This window comes from Anolis sagrei, chromosome 1 (assembly GCF_037176765.1).
Source record: "Anolis sagrei isolate rAnoSag1 chromosome 1, rAnoSag1.mat, whole genome shotgun sequence".
NCBI lineage: Eukaryota > Metazoa > Chordata > Lepidosauria > Squamata > Dactyloidae > Anolis > Anolis sagrei.
The window spans coordinates 279,708,512-279,731,581 of NC_090021.1; the positions used below are offsets into that span (position 1 = coordinate 279,708,512).

Here is a 23,070-nt window from a genome sequence, read left to right on the forward strand (position 1 = left end):
CTCTTCCCTTACTACTCTTATGGCCCTATACCAACTATTGTTTGTTGTTTTGGTTTTTGTTTTTGTTTTGTGAAAGTGTCCGTCCATCCAATGCTGCTTATCAATGAAAAGAAGATGTGCAGGCTTGAATAATTGTATTTTTCTATGACTTCTAACCTGTCCTAACATCAGCAGAGTGCTTGCATTGCAATGCACTTGGCTATTTTTCAGACTGCCCCATATACACTTGGATGATAATTTTGGAGTCTTGCTAATCCACCTGCTGTAGATATAATGGTTGTGTGACACACCATGTGTGTCACACACAATTTGGACAAAATGCTTTGCCTACAGAAAATAGAAATTCCTATGCATCCATCACTGGCTGTTTTGATGACAGTAGAATCCCCTTTGCCCCCTTATTAGAGAGCAACCCATTAAATATTAGCTCATAGTTAATGACTGGCAGACATGCTTGGTTGCTGCTCATTGCCTCTTGTGCATTCCTGGCTATAAAAAGCTCCTCCGCACCCTTGAAAGGTATCCACTTGCCCCCATTGGGAAGGCAGAACTCCTACAACACAAAGGACTGATGTTTCACCTTCCCTTGAACATGTTGTTTTCCATGAGTTTAAGTCCTCAGAAGGGTTCCTTTAGAGAGAGAGAGAGAGACTCAGAAACACATTCAGCCAGTTTACACTACCTGCCACATCAGCTCTCTCTTATTACACGAGGAAAGGTTTTAAAAAATGCATGCCCCTGCCTTTTGAATATTGACAATTCCAACAGCTTTACAAGAAAGCAAAATCACCTCTCAAACAAGTGAAGAGATATAGCTACATGGATTCATTTTCCCTGATTTCTACAAAGCAGACAGCAACATTCCCATCTTTGGTTACCAGCCTGCATACCAGAAGTAAGAACAGGTACCAGAGGTGGCAGGAAAATCTCTAGGTTCTTGCTGGAAGATGAGGTGTCAGGAGAGCTTTATAACTTATACTATTTGGTCTGACCCAAATAGTTACTTGATAACTACGACTGTCCTTTTTGCTTTCTGTGGAATTCAGGGAGGGGCATACTCAAAATAACAGCATCAGCTACCCGTGCTTCCCAAGGAGTCATTATTCAGTATCCCGGAGGGATGACATATCCAAACGTAAGAAGATATGACCCCAGCATTTAGACACATTGGGATGGCATGACGACATGTAGCAGGAAAAGGGCCTAGTCATAGTAATAACAGCTGAACAAAGCAACAGTCCTTCATCAACCGGAAAAAGCCAACACAAGACATGGATCTCCTATCAGGGCAGCCCTGGCAGCAGACCCAGATTTCCCACCTGCCCCTATAAATCCTCATTACTTCCTCCTCTGGGTATTCTGCTGCCACAGTGCAAGGGTGATTTGTGCAGATATATATCTTCAAAACTTGAATACAAAATATTTTCAGGACAGCTAAACATAAATACGTGCCAATTACTAAGATTAAATTAAAATAGACAGGTCACAATAACCAGAATTAAGTTATAATTATTCAGAAAAATTATTTACAAAGGGAAATACAAATAGTTTTCACCTGACACCTCTTGAGTCTATATGGAAGGGAACACTATCCAGAAGTCACCAAAGTCAGTGGGGTTCTTATGATTCTGGAAATCTCAATATCAAGACTTTACCCCAGTCTTGCATCCTTACAGAAGGACTGTGTTCTTCTACAGAAAAGAAAAAATATCAGTGGAATGAAGGGTAATTTGGAGAGGGACTTAAGTGAGGAAAACAACTGTTTGTTTGGAACACGATCAAGATTTCATAGATTTCAAGTCCCACAACTATTAGAAGCACTTTATCATTATTTTGAATTTTTAAATACTCGTACAAACAACAACAAACAAACAAACAAACAAACAAAAAAGAAATTGCCAGATCGGAATGAAGAAAATCTATCATCTAAATTGAATTGCAAGTCCGCATTAGAACGGACCCACTGAAGGAATTTGCATAAAGACTGAGTTACCATTCAGTGACTGATTCAATGGGCCTATTCTAGTTGGAACTGGCAATTGGATTTAGGCCTACGCTCTTTGGAATAGTAAGATGCTTCAAAACAGTCGTCTTTATTATATAAGTGCTCAAGCACCAAACGTGACTATAATGTTGAAAAACCCATCACATGCTTGTCACACAGGAAGGAAAAATATGCTCAGCAATTATCTATCATACATTTCTTCTACAAATAGAAAGGCTATAAATATGATTTAAGATGTAGTACACCTCCAAAACTAGGACAAAATATGATAGATACAGATGGTCCAAGCCTAGTTATATGACTGGTGATGCGTAGATTTATCTATCCTTCCAAATTGGGGAGGGGGGGGACAATCGCCAACCTTCTGATTCAAAAACCTGACTGACTGTCCCACATGAGAAAACAAAAAATTATACACAAATGGTGCACAATAACACATGGGAATTCTGAAAAGGGGAAATACTTATATAATCTACACGTATCAACGATTGGCAAAACTTATTTCTTGTAAACTAAAAAAAGGTAACTCACAGACAAATCATGAAAACGTAATGTTCTTCTGACAGACAAAATCTGGAATTCGTCACTCTTAGTTCATGTAGAAATCCTTTTTGTTAACCGTAAACATTTCAAATTATGGAAATGGAAATCGTTTGTTGTTCTAAGAATGTTCATCTCTTTAAAATGTAGTTGTGGGGGCCTATTACAGACCTCCAAACCAGACTGAAGAACTGGATGAAGCCTTCCTTAAACAGATGACCAAATATGCAGAAAGAAGAGATGTAGTCATAATAGAAGATTTCAGCTATTCTGATATTTGTTGGAAAACAAATTCTGCCAAAGTTCAACAAACTCCTCGCTTGTCTTGCAGACAATTTTATTGACCAGAAGGTGGAAGACACAACAATGGGATCAGATCTCCTGGATCTGATCCTAGCCAACACTGAGGACCTGGTCAATAGAGTGGAAGCGGTAGGATCCTTAGTTGGGAGTGACCATGGAATTTGGAATTTGTGATACAAGGAAAGCGGAAACTAAGGGAAGTCAGACATGCATTCTAGACGTCAGAAAATTTAAGGAAATACTGAGCATGATCCCATGGACAGAAATACTAAAAGGAAGATAACAATGGATGGCGGTCTCTTAAAAGTGAGATACTGAAGATACAATTGCAAACAGTGCCAGCAGGGAGAAAAAATAGGAGAAGTGTAAAGAAACCAGAACAGATGTCCAAAAAACCTTCAGCTGAGCTAAGATTTAAAAGAGATATGTTCAACAAATGGAAAAGGGGGGAAATCACCAAAGAGAAACACATACAACAAATGTAAGGCAAAGGTTTGAAAGGCTAAGGCACAAAATGAATTCAGGCTCTCCCAAAAGAAAATCAGTATTCAACCTGAGCAACATGGGGCAGATGGGGCTATAGAGGAAATGCAGCCCAAAATAGGTAAAGAAGTAGTCAAGAAATAACTGACAATGGCTACTCTAAATGAATTCAATTCTTTAAGATGTGATGAACTACATCCAAGAGTACTGAAGGAACTAACAGAAGTCATTCCACAACCACTGGCAATAATCTTTGAGAATTCTTGGAGAACAGGAGAAGTCCCAGCAGACTGGCGGAGAACAAATGCGGTCCCTATCTTCAAGAAGGGAAAAAGAAGAAGACCCAACAATTACCATTCAGTCAGCCTGACATAAATACTAGGAGAGATTCTGGAGCAGATCATTAAGGAGGCAGTCTGTAATCATGTAGAAAAAAATGCTGTGATCACTAAAAATCAACATAGATTTCTCAAAAACAGTCATCCCAAACTAATCTTATCTCTTTTTCTGATAAAGTTACAAGCTTGGTAGATACAGGGACTGCTGTGGAAGTAGCATATCTTGATTTGAGTAAGGGCTCTGACAAAGCCCCCCATGACCTTCTTGCAAACAAACTAATAAAATGTGGGCTACACAGTACTACTGCTAGAAAGAATTGCAATTGGTTCAGTGACTGAACCCAAAGGTTGTTCACTAATGGTTCCACTTCACCCTGAAGAGAAGTGACTAGTGGAGTGTCACAGGGTTTGGTCCTGGGCCCAGTACTGTTCAACATCTTTAGTAATGACTTAGATGAAGGTTTAGAGGGCAGGCTTATCAAGTTTGCTGATGACACCAAATTAGGAGGAATAGCTAAAACTCCAGAAGATAGAATTAGAATTCAAAACGACCTTAACAGATTAGTGAGCTGGGCCCAAAGTAATAAAATGAATGCCAACAAGGAGAAATGTAAGATACAACACTTAGGCAGAAAAATTAAATGGACAGATTCAGGATGGGTGAGGCCTGGCTCAAGAACACTACATGTGAAACAAGTCAATGGGATTCTGGACTGCATTAAAAGGAGTATAGTGTCTAGATTCTAGATCAGCAGTTCGCAAAGCGTGCTCTGTGGAGCCCTTGGGGCTCGGCAAAGCATTCTGAAGGACTCCATGGTTCCCCCCTCCCCTCCAAACTTTCCCTCTTCTTTCCTGCTCCTCCCTCTCCTGTGTCTCCCTCATCCCCCAAAAGCTACCCCTCCCACCTTCCTGGCCACCCAGATTCTCTCCCCGTTGCCTTGCTTGCTTCCAAAACCCTATTTCTCTTTCTTGCTTTTCCTTCATGGCAGAAGGGGATTGGACTGGACGGCCCCTGTGGTTTCTGCTATTATTATTATTATTATTATTATTATTATTATTATTATTACAAAGGTTGGGTGGCCATCTGTTGAATGTGCTTTGAATGTGCTTCTCCTGCATAGCAGAAAGGGTTGGATTGAATGGCCCCTGGGGTTGCTCCTATTATTATTATTATTATTATTATTATTATTACAAAGGCTGGGTGGCCATCTATTGGGGGTGCCTTGATTGTGTTTTTCTTGAATGGCAGAAAGGGGTTGAACTGAATGCCCCCTGGGGCCTTCCACTGAAATACTGTTAAAGCTTATGTTGGTTAAAATTGTTCTTCATTTTAAATATTGTATTGTTCTTTCTCTCTCCCCACCCCCCCTTTTTTTTTTGCACTATAAACGAGATGTGCACAGTGTGTGTAGGAATTTGTTCATTTTTTTCAAATAGTTTGCCCAAATCCTCTCCATCCATCTGCCACTGGCCTGGCCCATCTGTCAAATTTTAAAATGCAATTGTCAAAAAGTTTGGCCATGCCTGATATATATACATTATCTATAATATAATATGATATATAATATATAAACATTTATTAAAGCTCCATGAGAAACTTTTGCTTCAAAAAGGGCTCTGTGGCTGAAAAAGTTTGAGAACCCTTGCTCTCTAGATCAAGGGAAGTAATGGTGTCCTTCTATTCTGCTTTGGTCAGACCTCACCTGGAATACTGTGTCCAATTCTGGGCACTACCATTTAAAAGAGATATTGACAAGCGGGAACATTTCCAGAGGAGGGTGACTAAAATGGTCAAAGGTCTGGAGACCATGCTCTATGGGGAGAGCCTTAAAAAGCTGTGTATATTTAGCCTGTAGAAGGGAAGGTTGAGATGAGAAATGATAGCCATGTATAAATATGTGAAATGATGCCATAAGGAAGAGGGAGCAAGCTTATTTTCTAAAGCCCTGGAGACTAGGACTTAGAGCAGGGGTCCTCAAACTACGGCCCGGGGGCCAGATATGGTCCTCTAAGGTCATTTATCCGGCCCTTGCTCAGGGTCAACCTAAGTCTGAAACAACTTGAAAGCACACAACAACAACAACAACAATCCTATCTCATCAGCCAAAAGCAGGCCCACACTTCCCACTGAAATACTAATGTTTATATTTGTTAAAATTGTTCTTCATTTTAATTACTGTATTGTTTTAAAGTAAAATAAGATTTGTGCAGTGTGCATAGGAATTTATTGATGTTTTTTTTTTCAAATTATAATCCGGCCCTCCAACAGTTTGAGGGACTGTGACCTGGCCCTCTGTTTAAAAAGTTTGAGGACCCCTGATTTAGAGCAATGGGTTCAAACTACAGAACAGGAGGTTCCACTTGAACATTAGGAAGAACTTCCTGATCGTAAAACCTGCTCAACAGTGGAACTCTCTGCCTCGGAGTGTGGTGGAAGCTGCATCTTTGGAGACTTTTAAGCAGAGGCTGGATGGCCATCTGGCAGTGGTATTTTGATTGTGCATTTTCTGTATGGCAGGGGGTTGGACTAGATGGTCCTAAGATTCTATAATTCTCAAAATACAGTAATTATGCCTCTCCAAGGCTTCCCATGCCAGATTTACACAGCCACTTTGCATCCATTAAGGCTTCTTGTTACCCAAACTTTTTTCAGGTCCAAAAGCATGAAACTGCATAATATAGCAAGAAGCTCCGTAGAAGCACAGTCAAACTTTCAGCTCAACTATGGATGCATCTAAACTGTAGAATTAATGCACTTTGACACCACTGTAACTGCCATGTCTAAATGCTACGAAATTATGGGAGTTGTTTCATGAAGCACCAGCAGATAAATGTGCTCTTGTAATGTTTGTGCAGACTGAACTTCTCGATTTAGTTTGAGACAAACACAAAATATGCTACATAAATGTGAAGACAGAAAAAGTTATTCTGAACAGGTTTGAAGATCTGTGAACTGTTCTTGTGTTCCTACATATTCTAGGAAGCCTGTCCAGTAATTATCCACCTCTGTAGCTTTAATGAAAAACAGCCTCACCCAGGGCACCACCCTGCAATGTTTCCACTGAAATGCCCAGGCACTTTCTGGGTGTATTAAAGAAGCAAATCCATTCTGCCAATGAGGTAGTGGACTCCTTCAAAGTAGGCAGGAACACAGACAAAGCAACAGATAAGCCTTCTCTGGGGAGACTCCGTCCAGGGAAGATGTATATATAGCCCTTCAGGAACAACAAATGAGAGAACTATTATTATGGATAGAAACTGTTATCAGCCAATGTTACATCTAACTATATAGTGCAGAAACAAGTAAAAGATTTGCTTTTCAGGACTTCAGGTCATAGTCTAATTAGATGATTATCTGCATTCTCTTTTAAAGACCAGTGTATTTTCCAAACTAAGATGAAGTGGTTGTGGTTGTTAGGGAAAACTACCCTAAATATACAGCAGAGCATCCAAAAACAAACAGGATACAAAAGTTGAGTAACAGCTCACAGCTAGCAAAGTGTGAAGTGATGTGGCCGTAAAGAATTCGGAGCTTAAGAGGCAAACATGTAGAGTCCAATCTTTTAAAAAAAAGGTTTATTTGCAATAATAAGAAATAACTGCATATCTTAATAATCAAGAACTGGGTCTGAGCTACTCTAACACCCATCTCTGCTAAGGTTTCAAGAGAGGCGAAAACTCAATCACACAAGCAGAGAGAGATCTCAAAGCACACAGCACATACTCTCCATACCAAAGTGTAAGAAGGCAGAAGTCAGATTCAAAAAAAGCTTGCAGTAGAAAAGTTTCAATTTTACATAAGCAATCAGAATAAGTGCTGAAACTGGGAAAAGAAATAGATACATTCCCAACTATCATACAGGAGACATGGGAGAAGGGAAACCCTTAGTCTATACGGAACTAACCAAAATGTTCCTCATTGAGGACTTGAGACTTGGGCAGTGTGGGGTTGAATCCCAACAATGGGCATAATCATCACCATCTATATTCTACCTTTTAAACAAAACAGAATATAAGGCAGTTTAGTTTGGAATAGTTTGGGTTAGGAACCGAACAGGATCTCCAACTAGTTATCATTTGCTTTCCCTTTCATGTCTCAAGACAAAAAATTCCTCACAAAAGCTCAACACCAATACTCAATAATATAAACATTAGTGACACCAACATTCAATTATACCGTATGTATAATGGTACTTTGAATAATGAATTCAGACACAAGAAGCCTTTTTTTTAATTTATTTTTTGCCGTGACACATTACCTAGGGGCAACAGTCCTTTATCTTTCCTGACTATTTGAGTTAAAAGGGGATCTGCTTAACATATTAGCAAAGATGTCAATGTAAATTACTGGGGATTAAACTTGTTCTGCATTAAGGGGGTAGTATGGCTTTGGACAACGAAGAACCTAACATTGCAATTATTCAAATTTCTAGTGTGTCCACTTCAATTACAATTTTTAAAAAGTCTGGAGAAAAGACCCGCATCGCTGCTATTATCACTGAGTTTAATGCAGAGACCAAAATAGTACTCACACTTTTTCAGTGCCCAAAATTCACTTCCTTCCCAGTGTATTTACTGCAGTGTGATTTCAAAGAGGAGCTTCATCATCTAGCATTCCACAAAGCAGTCTTTGTTGCTACGCTGAACAGCAGTAAGAATGTCCTATGCAAATGTTTGCAATAGTTTTTTTTCTGCAGGGGGAAACTCCCTTGGAGGAGTCACCTGGTTGAGAAGGTAGCCAGGATTCAACCTTTTCCCGGCCTCTCCCTAGAAACCAATGCCTCTCTGAACTGCCTAATCCAGTTTTAGAAAGGCTCTAGCCAAATGCTGCAGCCCCATAGGTGACACACTGGATGACATTTCCTCAGCAGAAACCTTGGTGCAAAGGTAAGGCAGACAATAGTAAACCTAGATACATAACAGGATCCAGAGAACTCTATTTTTAAATGCCCCAAAGAGCTGGATACTGAATGAAATTGGATGCCTAAGGCTGAGAGGGTGTGTCTACTCAAAATAGCTCACCCATGAGCCTATGTACTGGCCCTGGTTTACATCAATTTCTGGGCCACAGTTTATATTCCCAGCCAAGCTCCTGCTTTCCAAGTTAAATCTTTAGACTGAGGTTTCATTTCCAAATATTAAGTATACATATTCCTTCATTATAAGATACTGTGATTTGGACAGTCAAGTAACAGAACCACTTTTCTTTACAACAGTTCATTGAAATATTATCCATTCATTTTCATCACAACTGTTAGCTAGAAATTTATGGAGGATCTTTAGATTCACAGAATTCCATGGCATCATCTACACTGACCAGTTAATGCACATCTAAGCTAGCTTCAAACTTCAGCAGCGGGACAACAAACTCCCACAAAAGTGCATTAAAAAAAGAAAGCCCTTGATGCATATCAGTGTTCTGTGCATTATGTAATTACCATACAGGTTTCAAAATGGTTCCAGGATTTCCTATGTAATCATCTGCACAATGAAACTGCTATTTTCAATACTGAAACTGCATTAAATTGTCAGTGTAGATAGAGGCTCTCACTGACTACCAAATGTAATGACCCAAAGATATGCCTTACTAAAAAGGAATAGATCAGACAGGAAGATAGGCAACCTTACATATTTATCAGGATATCCATATATTTTATAATGTTTAGAAAGTAACCAGAATTGATTGCCACTTAGCACTTTATATCTACATTCTGTGCATCCAGCTGGGCTGTTATATTGATTGCATGGATCTTTTAACTTTTTTTCATGTCAGGAGCGACTTGAGAAATTGTAAGTCACTTCTGGTGTGAGAGAATTGGCTGCCTGCAAGGACATTGTCTAGGGAATGCCCAGATGTTTTGATGTTTTACCATCCTTGTGGGAGGCTTGTCTCATGTCCCCGAATGGGGAGCTGGAGCTAACAGAGGGAGCTAATCCGCACTCTTTCCGGATTCGAACCTCTGACCTGTCGGTCTTCAGTCCTGCCAGCACAAGGGTTTGACCCATTGCACCAAGAGGGTCCTATATCTTTTAACTGATTGCATTTTAATAGAGGTTGTTTTATCCAATTTATATACCTGGTTTATGTAATGTATTATTGTTTTCATGTTGATATATTTTATTTTATGTATTATGTATTTTATGTATAGCATCTTTTGTGCTATTTTGTAAGCCTCCCTGGATCCCTATAAGAGGTGGTGACGGGGTATAAATAAAGTATTATTATTATTATTATTATTATTATTATTACTACTACTACTATTACTATTATTATATTTGGAGTGAGGAAGGTCAGCTGAGCACATGAACAGTTTTTTTATGGAAAAACATATAATAATTTATGTGCATCTATGTGTATTTATGTACTGTAGTACATTGTTCCAGACTGCCAAGTCAGGAGAAGTCTTGCTTGATATCTTCTAATATCAGATGGCTCACCTTTAAAGGATGAAATATATCGGATTAATGAAGACTTCAGTCACCCTGAAGTCAAATTCTGCTGCTTCTTTTATAAGATCCCTTGAACAGAAACATGTGTGGAGATATGAGTTTAAGGTAGATATGGATGACCCAGAAACAAAATACTGAAGGCACAACTGCAATGGTTCCACTGAGAAAGAAAAATGGGAGGTATCTAAAAAAGAAACAAGGCAGCTGGCTAAAATCATTTCTGATGATCCAGTAGATTCATATAAGAAAGGAGAGTAGATCAAAACATTAGGAGAAATTTATTTACTGAAAGAACTGCTTGATTGTGGAATAGGCTGTATAGAGGTGGGAGCGGGTGAGCTCTCCTTTGGACATTTTAAAACAAAGTTTGGATGGGCATTTTTCAACATGGCCTCTGGTAAGGATCTGGACAAAACAGCCCTTAAAGCCCATTCCAACTCAAGGATTCTGTTTAACATGGAAACTTCAACAGGAAATTCTGAAGAAACAATTACTAATCGATCCCCTTGACATTACTATTGGAAAAGTTCTACAGATAGAACCATACAATTAGAAAGTGATTTGGGAGCCATCAAGTCCACCCCTGACCAATACAAGATCTCCAGTTAAAGAATCCTTATGAAGGTATCCAGAGAAGGAGAACCCACCACCCTCTAAGTCAGTGTTTCTTAAACTGTGCTCCTCCAGGTGTTTTGGACTTCAGCTCCCAGAAATCCCACCCATCTTACCAGCTGTTAGGAATATTGGGAGTTGAAGTCCAAAACATCTGGAGGAGCACAGTTTGAGAAATTCTGCTCTATGCAATTGGTTCAACTGCTAAACTCTTACTGTCAAGAAGTTCCTTCTAATTTTCAGATGAAATCTACTCTCCTGTAACTTCAGATTATTAGACCTGACCCAATACTCTGGGGGAAGAAACAAATCAGGCCTCCTCTCCATGATAATCCTTGAGGTATTTCAAGAGTGTATTCGTCTCACTCCTTAATCTTCTCTTTGATGAACTGAACAAGTCCAACTCCTTCAACCTTTCCTCCTAAGTTTCGTTCTTCATGCCTCTTATTATCCTTGTTGCTCTTCTATGAACCTGCTTCTACTTTTCCATATCTTTTTTAAAATGAGGCATACAGAACTGAATGTAATACTCCAGTTTAGGCCTAACCAATGCAGAATATACTGGGACTATTACTTCCCTCAACTTGGAAACTATTGTGTGCTTCTATTAATGCGGGGTAAAATAGCACCCACCTCCTTTACTGCAACACCATAGTGCTAATTCATGTTCAACTTATGAACAATAGTAATCCCAAGGGCCCTTTCACATTGTAGTATTGCTGAGCAATGTCTATACTTGTGCATTTGGTTTCTGTAATCTAAATGTAGTAATTTGGATTTGTCTCTATTGAATTTCAGTTTATTAATTTCTGTCCAGAGTTCTAGTTTATCAAGGTTCTTTTGAATTCTGTTCATAACTTCTTAATATGCTAGCAACCCCTCCAAGTTTTGTATCATCTACAAACTTGATACAGATTAGCCCCACTCCATCATCTAAGACATTGATAAAGAATATAGGAGAATAACTGATTATTAAGCAGTCAGTTTATGAACATTTAGGAAAGAACAAGTAATGAAAGACTAACTTTCTCTCCTAACTAGCTTGGAGGAGAATGCAAATAGTTGCTAGCTTGGTATATAATGTTATGGTTGGTTTATAGTTTGATTCCAAAAATCCCCTGAAATATTCTCGTTGGCATGCTTATAAAATGATACTGGCCTTTTTGGTGATACTGTTACGTAGAGTTAATAGCGAGCTGAATCACTATACAGGAAATATGACATCCATGTTTAAGTATTCGTATCACTGTTACGTAAATGATGGAGCAACTTCATTTTCTGCTGCTCTAAAAGGTAGAGCCAGAGCCAACCAGTTCAAACAGTGAGCAGGGTATTTTGACTAAAGTTTAGGTAATACGGTACTTCCTGGTTGTCCATACTGTTTGATAATGGAGCATTGGATACCTTCTTAGAAAGCAAGTAGTCATCCAGCCTCTGTCATGGGTAGTGGTGGACTTCCCTGCAGTGACAGGAAGTTGGACTGTGTGGCCTACAAGGTATTTTACATTTATTGTGATATCTGATCTCTCTCTGACTTCTCCCTTCTTTATTGAGAGCCATGACATTTAAAACCATGGACAAATGTATCCATGCTAGAGGAAGAAACACAAGTATCATCATTTAGAAGGAACCCCCAGTGGTGCAAAGGGTTAAATCTTTTTGCCAGCAGGACTGAAGACTGACAGGTCAGAGGTTCGAATTCAGAGAGAGTGCAGATTAGCTTCCTTTGTCAGCTCCAGCTCCCTATGAAGGGACATGAAAAAAGCCTCCCACAAGGATGGTAAAATATCAAAACACCCACGTGTCCACTGGGCAACGTCCTTGCAGACAGCCACTTCTCTCACACCAGAAGTGACTTGCAGTTTCTCAAGTCACTCCTGACATGAAAAAAAAAATCATTTAGAATTGCCCAAAAACATAGTATACCATAACAAGTGACAGTACAAACCTTTAAACTACAAGTCCCAAAATAGCACAATTTTCCACAATTTAGAGCATATATAATCACAATACTTCTTAGTTGCCATCCAAATCAGCTGAAACTTTACATATCAAAGTTAAAGGCACCATTATCTTTAATATTATGGTCTATAATGACTCACCTCCACAGTGTGACTATATGATTTCCTTTGTGATTTCTGCTGTGTACATTTCTAATCTCTACTGAACACAAAACTGGCCTCTAAATGAGACTTTGTTCAAGGTCCCTTAAAACTGGAAAAGTTTAGTTGATTTGCCTCCCTCCTATTTCTGTGTTGTGACAAGAGTTATTTAATCCCCAAACCATCTATTCAATTGTGAACTGTTCTCTTATTATTTGGCACCATATGCCAGTACTAGAGATTTTTCCTAATATTAAATCTACATTTTTCTGATTTCTGAAACCTCCAAGGCTTTCTGTACTTGATCAGTGATAGAAATTGATCATACATTCTTTGGCCTCTTTTCTCCCCCAAGTGCTGAACCAGACAATTATATCTCCAAGGAAAGATGTATTCTCGTGTCCCTCTCAAAAGTGTAGAATGCCTGTTTCTTTCCTGGGTTTTCTCTATCCTTGGAAATACTTTTGTGAACAATTATGCCACAAACTGAGCACTGTCCCCCAGCCAAGGAACAAGCTGAGCCAAGTAGAGCAGAAAAAATGTGCATTAACAAAAACAAAAACCACCCACCCCCCAAAAACCAACCCATGAAGCTAAATGAATATTTTATTTCAGCACATAAAAATGAAAAGTAATTTTAGTGTTTCATTTTTAATTGTTGGAGCATTGAAAGAAAGAAAAAAAGGACACATGTCAGTAAATAAATCCTGTTCAGAATCTAATTCAATGTGAAGATCATGTCTATGAGTTTCTCTGTCCCTTTCAAATTGCTCAGGACTCAGATTTTGCATCAGTCAGGCAACCCATCCACATTTTCCAGCAACCCTGCCATGTTGGCACAATTTTCACTAATTCCCTTTACAGTGCTTCATTTATTATTATGATTAATACAGAAGAGTACTGTTGATACATTTTTAACCTCAGTACTTTATCTTGGTATACAGTATGGCTTCTGTATCCATTGGGGATACATTCAAAGACCCCTGTAGGTACTTGAAACAGTAGATAATAAGCAAACCCTGTATTTTCATAGAATCATAGAGTTCGAAGAGACATTGTGGGACCTCCAGTCCAACCCTCTGCCAAGATATAGGAAAATCGCATTCAAAGCACGCTCGACAGATGGCCATCCAGCCTCTGGTTAAAAGCCTCCAAAGAAGGAGCCTCTACCACATTCCAGGGCAGAGAGTTCCACTGCTGAACAGCTCTCACAGTCAGGAAGTTCTTCCTAATGTTCAGGTGGAATCTCCTTTCCTTTAGCTTGAAGCCATTGTTCCGCATCCTAGTCTCCAGGGCAGCAAAAATCAAGCTTGCTACCTCCTCCCTATGACTATGATAGTATTTTATTATTTATTTAAAACATTTATATTCTGCTCTTCTCACCCAAAGGGGACTCGGGGTGGAGCACAACATACAAACCACAAACATTCAATGCCAGGACATGAATTCATTATATGCATATATAAACATTAAAAACATTTATCTCAGCATTAAAATACACTGTTTATTTTGACTATACTTAGACTGGAAGCATACCATAGAACCGCACTGGAGGACCTACAGAGGCCTAAAAGCATGTTTGGTGGGAGGGATATTTTTGGACTAACTGAAACCGTGGATATTGAACCCGAAGATGGAAGGGGGGGGGGGGTTATACTGTATTCAGAAAAGTATTAACAACTTTGTACATCAAACTTTTTGTGTTATACTACTTAGTGGAATAAATCAAATGATTGCAAAACATCTTCAAACTCCTATGTAATATATATATATATATATATATATATATATATATATATTAAAGAACTAACTAATGGACTTTTTATGATTTGCTTTTGAAGACAAAGAGGCAGATTTCTCTGTGGATTCCTGAATCTGTAGGAGTATTTCCCTATTACACAACAAGGCAGAGAGAAAGGGAAGAACAACGTCTTATTTCTGTTACTCATTGTGATCAGTTCCTCCACTTTGATGATGGGAAGAGAGTCATAGTTTCCATGCCGGTCATTGTAGCAAGTGTATTAGTTTGCTTCCTTGAAGAAGAAAAAAACCAAACCAACATGAAAGGCAAAGTTCAGAGCCATCCAGACGCAGCAATTCTAGGGGTCACCAGATGGACACCAGCCTGCTCTGAACAATTTAGAAGCTCAGGGTCTGGAACAAGCATGTTGGGAAAGAACAGATGGGAAAGATTCAGAGAGGGACCACCTATGAGCAACTATGATGATGTTTCTATAGCAGCCCAGATATAAATGGTTTATCAGTGCTTCTCAATATAAAACAAGTTGTATTATCTACTCTTGCAATAGAAGTAACATCCAACAAATAACTAAAAGATTTAGGAATGTTCTGAAAATCCTGCATATTTAACTTGAAGCCATTATCTGAAAAGGACACAATTAGACCATTTGAGTGTAACAAACATTTATTGTGCATGGCACTGAAGATACATGTCAGTTCCTCAATGCACAATCCCGACTAGGCCCCAAGGCCCACTGCCCCTCTTACTACCTCCTTTCAGTTTGGTACAACAGACACCTGTATCTGAAATCTTGCTGTTGACTGATCAGAATGTCCTGGTAATAGCTTTGTGTGTATGTGTGAACCTTCAAGACACCTGTTAATTTATTGTGACACCATTAATTTGATAGGATTCTCTTAGGTAAGGAATACTCAGAGGTGATTTTGCCCATTCCTTCCTCTGACATGTAGCCTATTGCATCTGCATTCAATTATAGCTTTGTGGACTCCTGTCCAAATAGTCACCATAACTGTTTAGTTTCCAAGATCGTACAGGATCTGGTGCCTTGAAGGAATTTAGATAGTACTATAATTTTTTTTTACTTCTGTTTAAACTATGTCCTGAAACCTATTACAGCTTCTTTATAATTTGCCTACCTTGAGGTAGAAGGATTGCTACAAGACAAACCTGTTTACGCTTTGTGAGACAGTGTGCTCAACATTTTGCTCAAGAGGGGCTTTGCATCTAAAAGCCCAATAAAGTTCTCCACTACCTTCTAGCCTGGTTTATATGACAGGTAGCAAATTTTACATAGATTTTATCACTTGCTAGTCAAGCTTTGTTTCTGAACATCCTCTAATGCAGTGGTTCTCAACCTTCCTAATGCCACAACCCCTTAATATAGTTCCTCATGTTGTGCTGACCCCCAACTATAACATTATTTTTCATTGCTACTTTAGAACTGTAATGAATCATAATATAAATATCTGATAAAGGATGTATTATCATTCAATGGACCAAATTTGGCACAAATACCGATATACTCAAATTTGAATACTGGTGGAGTTGGGGGGATAGATTTTGTCCTTTGAGAGTTGTAGTTGTGTGATTTATAGTTAACCTACAATCAAAGAGCATTCTGAACTCCACCAATGATGGAATTGAACCAAACTTGGCACACAGAACTCCCATGACCAGCAGAAAATACTGGAAGGGTCTGGTGGGCATTGGCTTTGAGTTTGGGGGCTATAGTTCACCTACATCCAGAGAGCACTGTGGACTCAAACAATGGTGGATCAGGACCAAACTTGGCACAAATACTCGATATGCCCAAATGTGAACACTGGTGGAGTTTGGGGAAAGATCTTGACATTTGGGAGTTGTAGTTGCTGGGATTTACAGTTCAACTGTAATCAAATAGAATTCTGAACCCCATCAATGAGAGAATTGGGCCAAACTTCCCACACAAAGCCCCCATGACTAACAGAAAACACTGTGTTTTCTGGTGGTCTTTGCAACCCCTCTGACACCCCCTCATTACCTCCCCAGGGGTCCCGACCCCCAGGTTGAGAAACACTGCTTTAATGTGTTTAAGTGTTCACAAAAGAGGTCATATCAGAAAGAAAGCCAAGCTAGATTCATTCTTTCTTACATTTACAGAAACCTGTTGTTTGCGCACAGAGCAACAGCTGATAGAAACAATCTAACTTTTTACCAAAATTGTATACCATGCCACATACAAACAAAGCTTTGGAGACCTCACTATTGCTCAGGAACCCAGGATGCATAGAGGCAGCTATGTTATTTCTGCCCAACAATGACTTTCTTAAGACAATGGACACGAAGAACAATTTTCATTTTAAAAATCAGGCTGTGATCCTAAAACTGCTCCACTGCTGGACTTAATTCCCCTTTAAGAAAAAAAAATACTCCCACATAATACTCATCAATCAGGCACAACTGTGTAATGTAAAACTTTCTCTTAAAGTGTTTCTTTGATAAATATTTACACTGACTTTAAAAAAAGACAGGATTTTGGCACAGGAAATAAACCATAGCATATTCTCTCCTTGGCAATGTAGTCACATGTCCTATAACTGGAGAACGCGGTTTGTTTACTTTAAAACAATCACCATATTGATCAAGCACATACATATGATGCACATGGTTGAAGAAGTGTGACACTAAGAAGTGTGCAGTTCATAGGCTCAAGAGGAAAGGCATCACCAGTATTCATCGACAGCAGAAAAGCTGAACCAAAACCATTCTAGTTGACAGTCTTGGTTCAAATAATGTAATTACCACTCTTGACAAGCATACTCTATAGGTCCTTTGTCTCCCCTGTCAGCATACAGTGGGCCCCAGTGTTTGCTGGAGTTTGGTCTAGGATGCTACCAAAATCCATGGATGTTTACATCTCATGTATACAATACTGTAGTAAAATGGAATTCCATTTATCAAATGGCAATCAAGTGCTAAAGAGAATCTGTGGGTCTGCGTAATGGAGAGTGGCTACACCAAGGTATGCCTGTATATCACTATAGTGTTCAGAGAGCAGTAAAATCAAGATATCCTTTTTGTAATTTTTCCCCTGGATATTTTCAAGACATGGTTTGTTGAATCCATAAAAGAGAACCATGAATATGAAGAACTAGCTGTATGGCTCATGCAATGCTGTCAGTTTCCACAGTGGCCACAACTGAGCCAAACCCCAAAAGGAGGGTTACTGCACCCCCAGTGACCCTAAGTCATCCACCCACACTTTGAGAAGAAATTTCAGACACTTTGCATTGCCAGCACATTGGTCCCACTCCCCATTCCACCTCACCCAACACATTCCAGTTATAAACGAAGACTCATGATCTCATTCCAGAAGCATAGCACTTCTCTGTGGGCTGTCCAATTCACAATTTTAATCCCAGGTTTTCTATTTCAGTCACCATTTCTCTAACCTTCTGTCAGCCAGCCATAATATAAATGGAGGCACTGCTCCTCAAGAAGGCTCTAGTTTTGGATCATTAAGTCTGTTCATGAGTGCAACCAGCTTCATTTAGATGTTGGCAGAAGAGAGTAGATGTAGAGAGAGCAAGCTCTGTGTAAAGTCCTCTAGCACACCCTGTGACTTCCTAGAATAGCAGTTGCAGCCATTGCCATAGCAAGGCACAGGCAAATGCCAAAGACCTCCGGCTGGAAAAAGCAGTATCTGTGGGACCCTTAACAACAGAAAACCTACTCTATAAAAATATCGGGATAATAATTTCAAAATGCAAAAAGAAATGTATGCCTTTCTTTGGAAATATGCTACAGCATACTACTTTGTTCTAAAAACAGTATTCTTTATCAGGGAATTTACGAAGAACTCATTTTCCAATCTCCATAGATTTGGGGTTGCATTGTTGTGTTACATCCCAAATTCCCAAGCAGAGAGATATAACAAAACAATCCTACAAGAAAGCAAGGAATAAACAGAATAAAACACTCACACAAAATACATTGCTTTGGTTTTGAGCTGTTGCTCTCTTCAAGCAAAATCCTTTTGGTAGTTAAATATTTCAGAATGCTGAGCTGGATAAAAACCAAATTTAAAGCAATTCTTTTACGAGCCAGAAAGTTGGCTACATACTATGCATTCAGTTATAGCTTGGTGGACTGTGTTCTGACCAACTTTGAATTATTTTTCTAGCAACCAGATTATTTATTCTTTATTTATTTAAAACATGTATATTCTGCCCTTCTCACCCCAAAGGGACTCGGGGCGGAGCACAACATACCATATTTTCCAGCGTATAAGACAACTGGGTGTATAAGATGACCCCCAACTTTTCTATTTAAAATATAAAGTTTGGGATATAGTCACCATATAAGGCTACCCCTCTTCCAATGCACACCAAATAAAAATTTAAAAAACATCAGATTTGATTTCAATATGGTAATTTTCCTATTATCATACCTCCTTCTCTGCCTCTCAGATCTCACACATGCGCACCTGCACTGCTTCACTGCAGTCCTCAGGAGCGAGATCTGAGAGGCAGAGAAGGAAATACAATAATGAGATACACGGGTGGGCCAGACAGGTGAAAGAGGCACAGCACCGCTCTATCTCTTTTTTCCATAACCCGGGCATCCCGAACACCTGCAGCTTGCTCCACCCTTCACTTACACCTTCCTGGAAAGGTTCTCCCTCACCTCATCATTGGGACCGTGTTAAGTCCCTTTTTTCCATGAATCCTGGTGAGTGGATTTTCTTCTACCATACTTGTAGAGCACTGACCTTGCTGCTTTCATACAGTCGCTGCACACGGTGGGGATGCGGCTGTGGCCATTTTTTAGCTTCCCCCTACCATGTGTAGTGACTGCAGATCCTCCAGTCTGGCTCGGAAGTTTCAGCACCTGTCCTATAAGATGACACCTGGTGTATATGATGACCTCTGACTTTTGAGAAGATTTTCCTGGGTTAAAAAGTAGTCTTATATGTTCCAGCAAACATTTAATGCCGGAACATAACATAAACAAAATAAACTATAAGTATACATAAACACTACAACCAGTCACCTCCACTTTTAAAATCAATTATTTAAGCAATTTCAAATCAGCAGAGTGGGTTTCCTAATTTTGCCTTATTGCACTGTCCCAAAGGCTTGGTCCCATCTTTGGTGACCATCTTTCTCAAGGATAGGAAGGAGGGGGCTGATCTACTCTCACCAGGGAGGAAGTTACATAGCCGAAGGGCAATCACTGAGAAGGTCCTCTCTCTCGTCCCCGCCAATCGCTCCTGTGATGGTGGCGGAACAGAGAGCAGAGCCTCCCCGGACGATCTTAGTCTCCATGATGGATCATAGAGGGAGATGTGTCCTGACAGGTAAATTGGTCCAGGGCCATATAGGGCTTTATAGGCCAAAGCCAGCACTTTGAATTGTGCCCATTAGCAAAGTGGCAGTTTATTCACACAAATCAGCAGGGCAATTACGTTTAAAGAGTATGACAACCAATAAAATATTTAAGTAGAACAATCTAACAGTTTATACTAGCATTTGAGCAATTTTGGCAATTACACATATACATTTCTGCTCACTCTTACATGTGTCACCTAAGATAGTTGCTAAACATATTGAATCAGAATTATCACAATTTTCATTTGGAAATACACAAATATCAAGACTGGAATGTATCAAACTAAATATTGTATAGGCAAACTGTATCCCAAATATTGTTTTAGGCTTCTGAGTTTTACACCAGTACCCAATCCATACTTTTATACCAAATAAATTGAGGGAGATATAAGGGAAAGAGATATTTCTAAAGATCACTGAGACAGTGTATGTAAAAGAGCTTGATAGGGCAACTTATAGAAGGATGAATATGTAAGAGTTCCTATCAACCTGCAGGCTATAGTCTGCTAGATTATTTTTTAGAGTAGAGCACCATACAAATTTCTAGCCATTTTTAAATTCTCACTTTCATGACTTGTGCAAGAGATTTTGACAAGATTGTTCCTGGCACAGCTATTTCAGATGCAGCAGAACACAGATCTTGCCTTAACTTGTAATGAAGTTACAACATGTCAACCTATCAGAAAAGCTGATTTGCACCATTGTGGTAAGCTAGAGAAGGAAATGTCAATACTACAACACTGTAAAACATAAAAACAAAACAAAAAATCAAGGCAATGCTTTCTGTTTAAAGCATGCATTCCTTAGGCATTTTCCTGTATAGTTCTGACACAAACAAGCTAAATTATGTCTCTGCTCATTTGCTGACATGGCAGCTCAATATTATGGGTTAGTACTGGGCCCATAATTGGCTAGAAACAATTGTGCAGAAAGCATTTTGTGGTCAGCATTGGGCTCAAAGACTGTGGATCAAGCAAGGCAAGTCTTAGCACAAATGACTAGATACCGGGGCAGGCAGCCAGCATTCTCACCTCTCCCTTCTTCCCACCAGAAATAGCAAATGCCAAGTAATATGTCAGTATAAAAGGCTAGAGATGGGAAGGCCAACTTCTACATTCTGAAGAGCATTTATTCCAATGTTTGGGGAAAGTGTGTGTCAATTTATGGCAACCACATGAATTTTATAGGGAGTTTTAAGGCAAAGAATACTCAAAAGTGGCTTTGCCAGTTCTTTTATCTGAAATATAGCCTATAGCACCTGGTATTTATTGGCAGCATCCCATTCAAATACTACTTTCCAAGATCAGACAGAATCTGGTGCCTTTGGGGTAATTAAACATCCAAAAGGTACCCTTTAAAAACACTGTCCCCCAACTGGTCAAGATGGCTGAGGGAGTTTGGAAGATGCAGTTTGCTTTCTTCTAAAACCTCTGGCTTTCCAGAACTTTATTTGCTAATCAACACAAATATAATTGCTAATCAAACCTCTATGATATTGCTAGCCCAAGTTTGGAAAACAAGAATCAGAACGTTGGCCTTTTTTATGTGAAGTGTGAAGTCTCACAAAGCTATTATAACTGTATCTTCAAAGGGAGACTAATATCTTTCATAGTTAAAGGTTACAAGCAGGTTAACAAAAACATAACAAAACACATTAGTACATGCTGTTATGTTGCAATTGTGTTCTCTTGGATAAGACACCATATATGAATCTTGCTGTTCCGCAGTGGTTCTCAACCTGTAGGTCCCCAGATGTTTTAGCCTTCAACTCCCAGAAACCCTAACAGCTGGTAAACTGGCTGGGATTTCTGGGAGTTGTAGGCCAAAACACGTGGGGACCCACAGGTTGAGAACCGCTGCATAGAGCTACAGGATGGTTTTAGCCATCAATGGTGAAAATTACTGAAACCTCTGGAAAATCTTGTAGGCAAAGTTGCAACTTCTGCCCAAGACATTCTGTCCTGTATGGCCCACAAATAGCCTGTTTAAGTTTGAACTTGTGCTTCACTTTTACTCATTTGACATATAACCTAATTAACTAAAGCACGACAGAGTAATGTTTCACTCTCCCCTATAAAAAGACCCATCGTGAAAAGACAGGCTATCTTTTCTGTGATGGATATAAATTTTAAATAGCTGACTACGAGAAAACAGAGTCTATGAGCTATTACTGTTTACATTAATAACAGTATATTAAGTATATTTAGGAAATACAAAAGTGTATAAAATAGAAGCTTTCGCTTAAAAGACACATCAGAATTAGATGAGGGCAGGATCAAATTCCCTTTGGTATTAACTCTCATGCACCAGAATTTTAAAAACCCGAACTTTTAATAAGTGAGTTATGACTATGCTGAAGTTACAATGTATCAAAGACTAGAGATATGTTTATGCTTGTAGTCAAGAAAGCAATAGGAATTAGCATACAATACCTTTCAATTATTTCCTGAATCCACTCTAAATTCTGACGTTGCCCCAGGAGGGCAACCTACTGACATTCCAAATATTAAACATGGATTCTTGGCATCATGGTTTGTAGAAATATGGCATGGGATTTTTCTCATTTCAATACATTGTAATGATTGGTAGAAAAGGTGTCCTAATGCTTTAAAGCAAATTGTTACAGTATTTTTTCCTCAGCTTTGTCTAAAAAATGTACATGGCAAGTGGCTTAGATTAGAGACCCTGTTTACAATTCTTCAAAGACATAATTACTGAATATCTACATTGTAAATCTACTTCTATGTGGATTGTTCTGAAAGGCGGGACTCTGGACAATGTTATATCCTAATACATGAGAGTTAGGGCCATGCCACTAACTAATGGTGGGCAAACCAAACCACCATATTGTAGATCTTAATGCTTAGGCAGGTGCTTTGGAGTACTACAGGAGCAAGCAGTTCTCTGACATCTAGATCAATATTGGAGTATTAGATACATGGCAGTAATTGCTCAAGATTACAAGAGCTCACATAGAAGCACCCTAGATCTCACAGATTTTAGTCTCTAAAAGATCTGTAGTAGGTGTCCATCTTTAGGAGCCTTTCAGATCTCCCGATTATACAAGTCTACAATACAACAGAAACAGTCCAAGTTCTCACTCTGT

At 39.1% G+C, this 23,070-nt stretch overlaps 1 protein-coding gene across 4 annotated transcripts in view; it reads right to left on the reverse strand.

Moving 5' to 3' along the window:
- The window catches only part of PACSIN3 (protein kinase C and casein kinase substrate in neurons 3), a 41,506-nt gene that overhangs the window by 12,850 nt on the left and 5,586 nt on the right, over nucleotides 1-23,070 (reverse strand). The gene's annotated exons all lie outside the window — the stretch shown is intronic.